Genomic DNA, 7767 nt, shown 5'->3' on the forward strand with positions numbered 1-7767 from the left:
GCCCTTTGGCCCTCAATGTTGTGCCGACCTGTCATACCGATCTCAAGCCCATCTAACTTACACTATTCCATGTATGTCCAGAGATAATGGGAACTGCAGATGCTGGAGAATCCAAATGCGAGGCTGGATGAACACAGCAGGCCAAGCAGCATCACAGGAGCACAAAAGCTGACGTTTCGGGCCTAGACCCTTCATCAGAGAGGGGGATGGGGTGAGGGTTCTGGAATAAATAGGGAGAGAGGGGGAGGCGGACCGAAGATGGAGAGAAATAAAGATAGGTGGAGAGAGTATAGGTGGGGAGTTAGGGAGGGGATAGGTCAGTCCAGGGAAGACGGACAGGTCAAGGAGATGGATGAGGTTAGTAGGTAGATGGGGGTGCGGCTTGGGGTGGGAGGAAGGGATGGGTGAGAGGAAGAACAGGTTAGGGAGGCAGAGACAGGTTGGACTGGTTTTGGGATGCAGTGGGTGGAGGGGAAGAGCTGGGCTGGTTGTGTGGTGCAGTGGGGGGAGGGGACGAACTGGGCTGGTTTAGGGATGCAGTAGGGGAAGGGGAGATTTTGAAACTGGTGAAGTCCACATTGATACCATTTGGCTGCAGGGTTCCCAGGCGGAATATGAGTTGCTGTTCCTGCAGCGTTCGGGTGGCATCATCGTGGCACTGCAGGAGGCTCATGACGGACATGTCATCTAAAGAATGGGAGGGGGAGTGGAAATGGTTTGCGACTGGGAGGTGCAGTAGTTGGTTGCGAACCGAGCGGAGGTGTTCTGCAAAGCGGTCTCCAAGCCTCCGCTTGGTTTCCCCAATGTAGAGGAAGCCACACCGGGTACAGTGGATGCAGTATACCACATTGGCAGATGTGCAGGTGAACCTCTTCTTAATGTGGAATGTCGTCTTGGGGCCTGGGATAGGGGTGAGGGGGGAGGTGTGGGGGCAAGTGTAGCATTTCCTGCGGTTGCAGGGGATGGTGCCGGGTGTGGTGGGGTTGGAGGGCAGTGTGGAGCAAACAAGGGAGTCACGGAGAGAGTGGTCTCTCCGGAAAGCAGACAGGGGTGGGGATGGAAAAATGTCTTGCGTGGTGGGGTCGGATTGTAGATGGCGGAAGTGTCGGAGGATGATGCGTTGTATCCGGAGGTTGGTGGGGTGGTGTGTGAGAACGAGGCGGATCCTCTTGGGGCGGTTGTGGCAGGGGCGGGGTGTGAGGGACGTGTTGCGGGAAATACGGGAGACGCGGTCGAGGGCGTTCTCGATCACTGTGGGGGGAAAGTTGCGGTCCTTGAAGAACTTGGACATCTGGGATGTGCGGGAGTGGAATGTCTTGTCGTGGGAGCAGATGCGGCGGAGGCGGAGGAATTGGGAATAGGGGATGGAATTTTTGCAGGAGAGTCGGTGGGAGGAGGTGTATTCTAGGTAGAAGGGAAGGGATATGGACGTACATGTTGTCCATGTACGTCCATATGCTTATCCAATGATGCCTTAAATGTGCCCAAAGTTGGCGAATCTACTACCGTTTCAGGCAAAGCATTCCATACCCTTACTACTCTCTGAGTAAAGAAACTACCTCTGACATCTGTCCTATATCATTCACCCCTCAATTTAAAGCTATGCTCTCTCATGCTCGCCGTCATCCATCTAGGAAAAAGGCTCTCCCTATCCACCCTATCTAACCCTCTGATTATTTTATATGTTTGAATTAAGTCACCTCTCAACCTTCTTCTCACTAATGAAAACAGCCTCAAGTCCCTCAGCCTTTTCTCGTAAGACCTTCCCACCATACCAGGCAACATTCTAGTAAATCTCCTCTTCACCCTTTCCAAAGCTTCCACATTCTTCTTATAATACGGTGAACAGAACTGTACACAATACTCCAAGTGCGGCTGCACCAGAGTTTTGTACAGCTTCACCATAACCTCTTGGTTCCGGAACTCGATCCCTCTATTAATAAAAGCTAAAACACTGTATGCCTTCTTAACAGCCCTGTTAACCTGGGTGGCAACTTTCAAGGATCTGTGTACATGGACACCAAGATCTCTCTGCTCATCTACACTACTAAGAATCTTACCATTGGCCCTGTATTTTGCCTTCTGGTTACTCCTACCAAAGTGCATCACCTCACACTTGTCCGCATTAAACTCCATTTGCCACCTCTCAGCCCAGCTCTGCAGCTTATCTATGTCTCTCTGCAACCTATAGCATCCTTCGTCGCTATCCACAACTCCACCGACCTTAGTGTCGTCTGCAAATTTACTGACCCATCCTTCTACGCCTTCATCCAGGTCATTTATAAAAATGACAAATAGCAGTGGACCCAACACCGACCCTTGTGGTCCACCACTAGTAACTGCTCTCCAGGATGAACATTTCCCATCAACGACCACCCTCTGTCTTCTTTCAGCAAGCCAATTTCCGATCCAAACTGCTATATCTCCCACAATTCCATTCCTCCACATTTTGTACAATAGCCTATTGTGGGGAAGCTTATCAAACGCCTTGCTGAAATCCATGTACACCACATCAACCGGTTTACTCTTATCTACCTGTTTGGTCACCTTCTCAAAGAACTCAATAAGGTTTGTGAGGCACGACCTTCCCTTCACAAAACCATGCTGACTATCCCTAATCAATTTATTCTTTTCTAGTTGATTATAAATCCTATCCCTTATAACGTTTTCCAACACTTTACCAACAACTGAGGTAAGGCTCACTGGTCATAATTACCAGGGTTGTCTCTACTCCCCTTCTTGAACAGGGGAACCACATTTGCTATCCTCCAGTCATCTGGCACTATTCCTGTAGACAATGATGAGTTAAAGATCAATGCCAAAGGCTCGGCAATCTCCTCCTTGGCTTCCCAGAGGATCTGAGGTTAAATCCCATCCGGCCCAGAGTACTTATCTAACTACACACTCTGTAGGATTTCTAATACCTCTTCCTTGTGAAAATCAATGTGGACTTCACCAGCTTCAAAATCTCCCCTTCCCCCACCACATCCCAAAACCAGCCCAGCTCATCTCCTCCCCCCACTGCATCCCAAAACCAGCCCAGCCTGTCTCTGCCTCCCTAAACTGTTCTTCCTCTCACCCATCCCTTCCTCCCACCCCAAGCCGCACCTCCATTTCCCTACTAACCTCATCCCACCTCCTTGACTTGTCCATCTTCCCTGGACTGACCTATCCCCTCCCTACCTCCCCACCTATACTCTCCTCTCCACCTATCTTCTTTTCTCTCCATCTTCGGTCCACCTCCCCCTCTCTCCCGATTTATTCCAGAACCCTCTCCCCATCCCCCTCTCTGATGTAGGGTCTAGGCCCGAAACGTCAGCTTTTGTGCTCCTGAGATGCTGCTTGGCCTGCTGTGTTCATCCAGCTTCACACTTTATTAGCTGGATTTTACGTGGTGTTCCAAATGCCTTTGTTAGCACTTGGAATTATATCTCAAATTGCAGTGAAATAAAAAGACGCCCTTCAACTATGAAGACCATTATGCAAATCTGGGTTTGAGGAGTTGAGGAAGTGTTTTTATGGTGCGCCGGCACAAAGTCGTTTGCTGTTGCTTTTGACGCTTTCGCATTGACCTTTTTTTTACGAACTACTGAGGACTCAGTTAATCGTACCGCCGCATCTATCTAAATCATTTAATTCGTCAAATACCAATGTCATTTCTTTCCCTTTCTGCTGTCGTTGTATTTTTTTAGGTTTGATTTCAGAGAATTTCTCTTTGGGCAGGCTATCATGTTCGCAATTGAAGAAATAAACAGGAATCCTACACTGCTCCAGCACCTTACGCTGGGTTACCAGATTTATGATTCTTGTGGCATGCTGTCCTTGTCTCTTCAAGCAGCCTTAGACATTTTGAATCGGCGAAGGGATGCAGTTTCAGAGGATAACTATCGGAATGTGAATGCTATTGCTGCGGATTCTGGATCCACACAGTTCACCGCAGTATTAAACCTTTTCAAAATTCCCATGGTATGTTAACAACGTCATATATTACGACAGCACAGCATCGCGAAATTGCTCTCGCATTGACCCGTGGAGCTTTTTTTTATTTTACCGCAGAGAAAGATATCTTTCAGTTCCTCGGTGACCGCATCTGTGATCAAACATGAATCTATTCCAAACCCATTTTCCAACACTTGGCTTGTAGCTTTGCATGGTTTAGCTTTCAAGAGTCTTTCCAAATAGTCATTAAATGTCTCAAGAGTTCCTGCCTCTTTCACCCTTTTAGGCATTGAGTTTCTGATACCAAAAAATGGAATCCTCAAATTCCCTCTAACGCTCCTGCTAGACCCCTGGTTAGTGAGTCCTTCTCTACGAGGAATGTTTCTGCCGACCTACACTTCCGGTGCCCCTCGGAACTTTGCGCACCTTTACCAGTTCCTTTTCCAGCCTTTTCTGCTCTGTCGGAAACAACCCTGTCTGATCTCAGAGATAGGAAGAACTGCCGATGCTGGAGTCTGACATAACATAATGTGGAGATGGAGGAGCACAGCAGGCCAGGGAGCATCACAGAAGCAGGAAAGCTGACGTTTCGGGTTGGGCCCCATTTCTCTTAGGAAGGATCACGACCCGAAACTTCAGCTTTCCTGCTCCTCTGATGCCGCCGGCCCCATTGTGTTCCTCCAGCTCCGCATTATGTTATCCCTATCCGATCTAATCTCCCTCCATAGCTGTATGACTCCTGCCATTTTTGTGAGTCATTTTTGTGAGTTTCATCTGCATCCGCTCTAATGCAAATGCATCCTTGTTATAGTGTGGTGAGCAAAGCTGTTAACAATACTTTTGCTGTGGTGTATCATTACGTACAACTCTATCATAATTATTTCTATACCTTGACTAATAAACTGCAGTTTGACAAAACTGATGTAACTTTCATCTCATTTTAAATTCACAGTAAATCAACCCAGATGAACAGTGAAAATGAGAAATGAAATGTGACTAGATCACTGCAAAGAATGGGAGTTTCACATTACGATTTCATTCATTCACTTGACATTGTTATGGTATATAAAATAAAATGAATACCTATGTCAATTTCTACTCGTTAACATTAACCATTGACAGTCGGCCTCCGATTTGAAATTGATGCGTTTTTGAATAAGAAAGGCAGATTTTTTTTCACTGATTTAAAAATAATTCATTGTTCACATGTCGCACTAAAGCTGTATAGTGAAGTTTTGAGGCAACTTTCAGCTGTTCTAGCTATGAAATATTCACAATAATTGCTTCCAAGTTTTGTTTTTTCCATTTTGTTCTCGTGTCCATTTGATATAGAAGCATCTTAGTGTGTATTTGAAGTTTATTATTAATTGTTAATGGTTTGCTTACCTTTGATCTTTTTCATAAATCTTCACTGTCAACAAATTTTGCCCAAAATGCTGTAAAATTGCTTCAATTATGTCATGGGTTCTTACGATTATTTTCCATGTTGATAGCTCAATTCTATACACACTCACCACCAAGCACCATATATGTTTGGATGAACGATAAGTTTTGCGGCAAAAGTGCAGCCCAGCTGATTTTTTTTAAACCAAGATTAATTACCTATTACAGGTCCCACTACCCGAGCATCAATTGTGTTGCAAATAGATTGGCTTCTTGGATGGCAGGACTGACATTTGAAGAAGACAAGATTGGCAAGTAATATGGTCACTGGTGTCGCAAAGGATGATGGGTATCTCATAGAAACCTGTAAAATTCTAACAGGATTAGACAGGGCAAATGCATAAAGATATCTCCAATGGCTGGAGAATCCAGAATGATGGCTGCGAAAGGGCAGGTCATTTGGGACTGAGATGAGGAAACATTTTTCCACCTACAGAGTGGTGACCCGATGCGACTCTTTGCTGCAGAAAGCAGTCGAAGGCAAAAAATGAATATTCCCACGAAACAGCTAGATAAGTTCTTAAGGCCGAAGAGATGAAAGGATAGGTGGAGAAAGGAGGAACGGGGAACTGACTTGAATGGTCAGGATGATCATACTGAATGGCAAAGCAGGCTTGAAGGATTAGATTTAGATTAGATTCCCTACAGTGTGGAAACAGGCCCTTCGGCCCAACACGTCCACACCGCCCCTTGAAGCATCCCACCCAAACCCATCCCCCTATACCCCACACACCCCTGAACACTACGGGCAATTTAGCATGGCCAATCCACTTAGCCTGCACATCTTTGGACTGTGAGAGGAAACGGAGCAGACGGAGGAAACCCACGCAGACACGGGGAGAATGTGCAAAATCCGCACAGTCACCCGAGGTTGGAATTGAACCTGGGTCGCTGGCGCTGTGAGGCTGCAGTGCTAACCACTGAGCCACCGTGCCGCCCCTCAACTAGTCTATTCTTGCATTTTTCCCCCTATGTTTCTAACTTACATGCTCGCTGTTACATTCGCATGTAGAGACGTTCAAACTCTCGACTACTTTTTAAGATCTGAGAGACTTTAAGGATTTTAGTCCATGCAAGGAGGACTAATAATAACATGAATATTTGTGGACTTGCACAAGTGAATTGCACCATGATTATGACTTGAAATCAGTCTTTTACACCGCTACTATGTAGAAAAAACTACTCAAAACCGTTAGAGATAATGGGAACTGCAGATGCTGGAGATTCAAAGATAATAAAATGTGAGGCTGGATGAACACAGCAGGCCAAGCAGCATCTCAGGAGCACAAAAGCTGACGTTTCGGGCCTAGACCCTTCATCAGAGGGTACCACAACATGCAGAAGATAACAGAATTTCCTTCTGAGGAGATCATGGGAATTATTTTAGTGAGACTGGCATTAACTGGAACTCGCTTCACAGTAACGGTAATCATAATTTTATGCATTCACATCAGCAATCCCCTTTTTAAAGTCAACAATGCAGAATTAAGCTTTCCACTTCTTTTTGCTTTAGTGTTGTGTTTTCTCTGCTCAATAATGTTCATTGGAAAAATTTCAGACTGGTCTTGCACGCTACGCCATGTAGTGTTTGGTACTACTTTTGTTCTCTGTGTTTCTTGCGGTTTGACCAAACCGTGGTTGCAATGGTGGCCTTTAGTGCAACCCTTCCTTATAATAACATGATGAAGTGGTTTGGGCCAGTACAATAACACCTGGCCATTTTCATCCTTACATTTGTACAACGTTGAGTATGCATGGCCTGGCTAATTACATCACCATGCTATTCGTTGAAAAATGCTAATTATTTTAAAGATATTATTATCTTAGAATGTGATGTTGAGTCTGTGACAGCCTTTCCCTTGGTTCTTGGTTCTTTTGGATTTTTGTCCTGTATTTGCTTTGTGGTTGCTTTTTTAGCCCGCAGATTGCCAACCAATTTCAATGAGGCCAAATTTATTACTTTTAGCATGTTTATATTCTGTGCAGTTTGGATAACATTCATTCCTGCTTGTATGAGTTCCCCTGGCAAATACGCGGTGGCTGTTGAAGAGTTTGCCATTCTGGCATCCAGCTTTGGACTACATGTCTGCATTTTTTTTCCTAAATGTTACATTATCCTGTTAAAACCAGAAAAGAATACAAAGAAACATTTGATGCACAAAGTCATTTGAAATAAAACATGCTCCTCATTTTTCCTCTATTTAACACCTTTGTAGGCATTTTCTGTATTTTATCAGAACAACAACAGAATTAAATTGATTGAATAGTCATATCTGGTTTCATGTCATTTGCTTATATCTCACCTTTACCAGAACCTTAACATAGTTGCATAGAATTTTGAAGCAGAATTAAGGCATTCGTCCTTTCTGGTCTGTTTATTCATTC

General features: G+C 45.0%; 1 pseudogene; it reads left to right on the top strand.

Moving 5' to 3' along the window:
- Positions 1-6717: 6717 nt before the first annotated feature.
- LOC125457446 (extracellular calcium-sensing receptor-like) lies at positions 6718-7553 on the top strand (annotated as a pseudogene).
- The last annotated feature ends 214 nt before the right edge of the window (positions 7554-7767 follow it).

This window comes from Stegostoma tigrinum, chromosome 14 (assembly GCF_030684315.1).
Source record: "Stegostoma tigrinum isolate sSteTig4 chromosome 14, sSteTig4.hap1, whole genome shotgun sequence".
Lineage (NCBI taxonomy): Eukaryota > Metazoa > Chordata > Chondrichthyes > Orectolobiformes > Stegostomatidae > Stegostoma > Stegostoma tigrinum.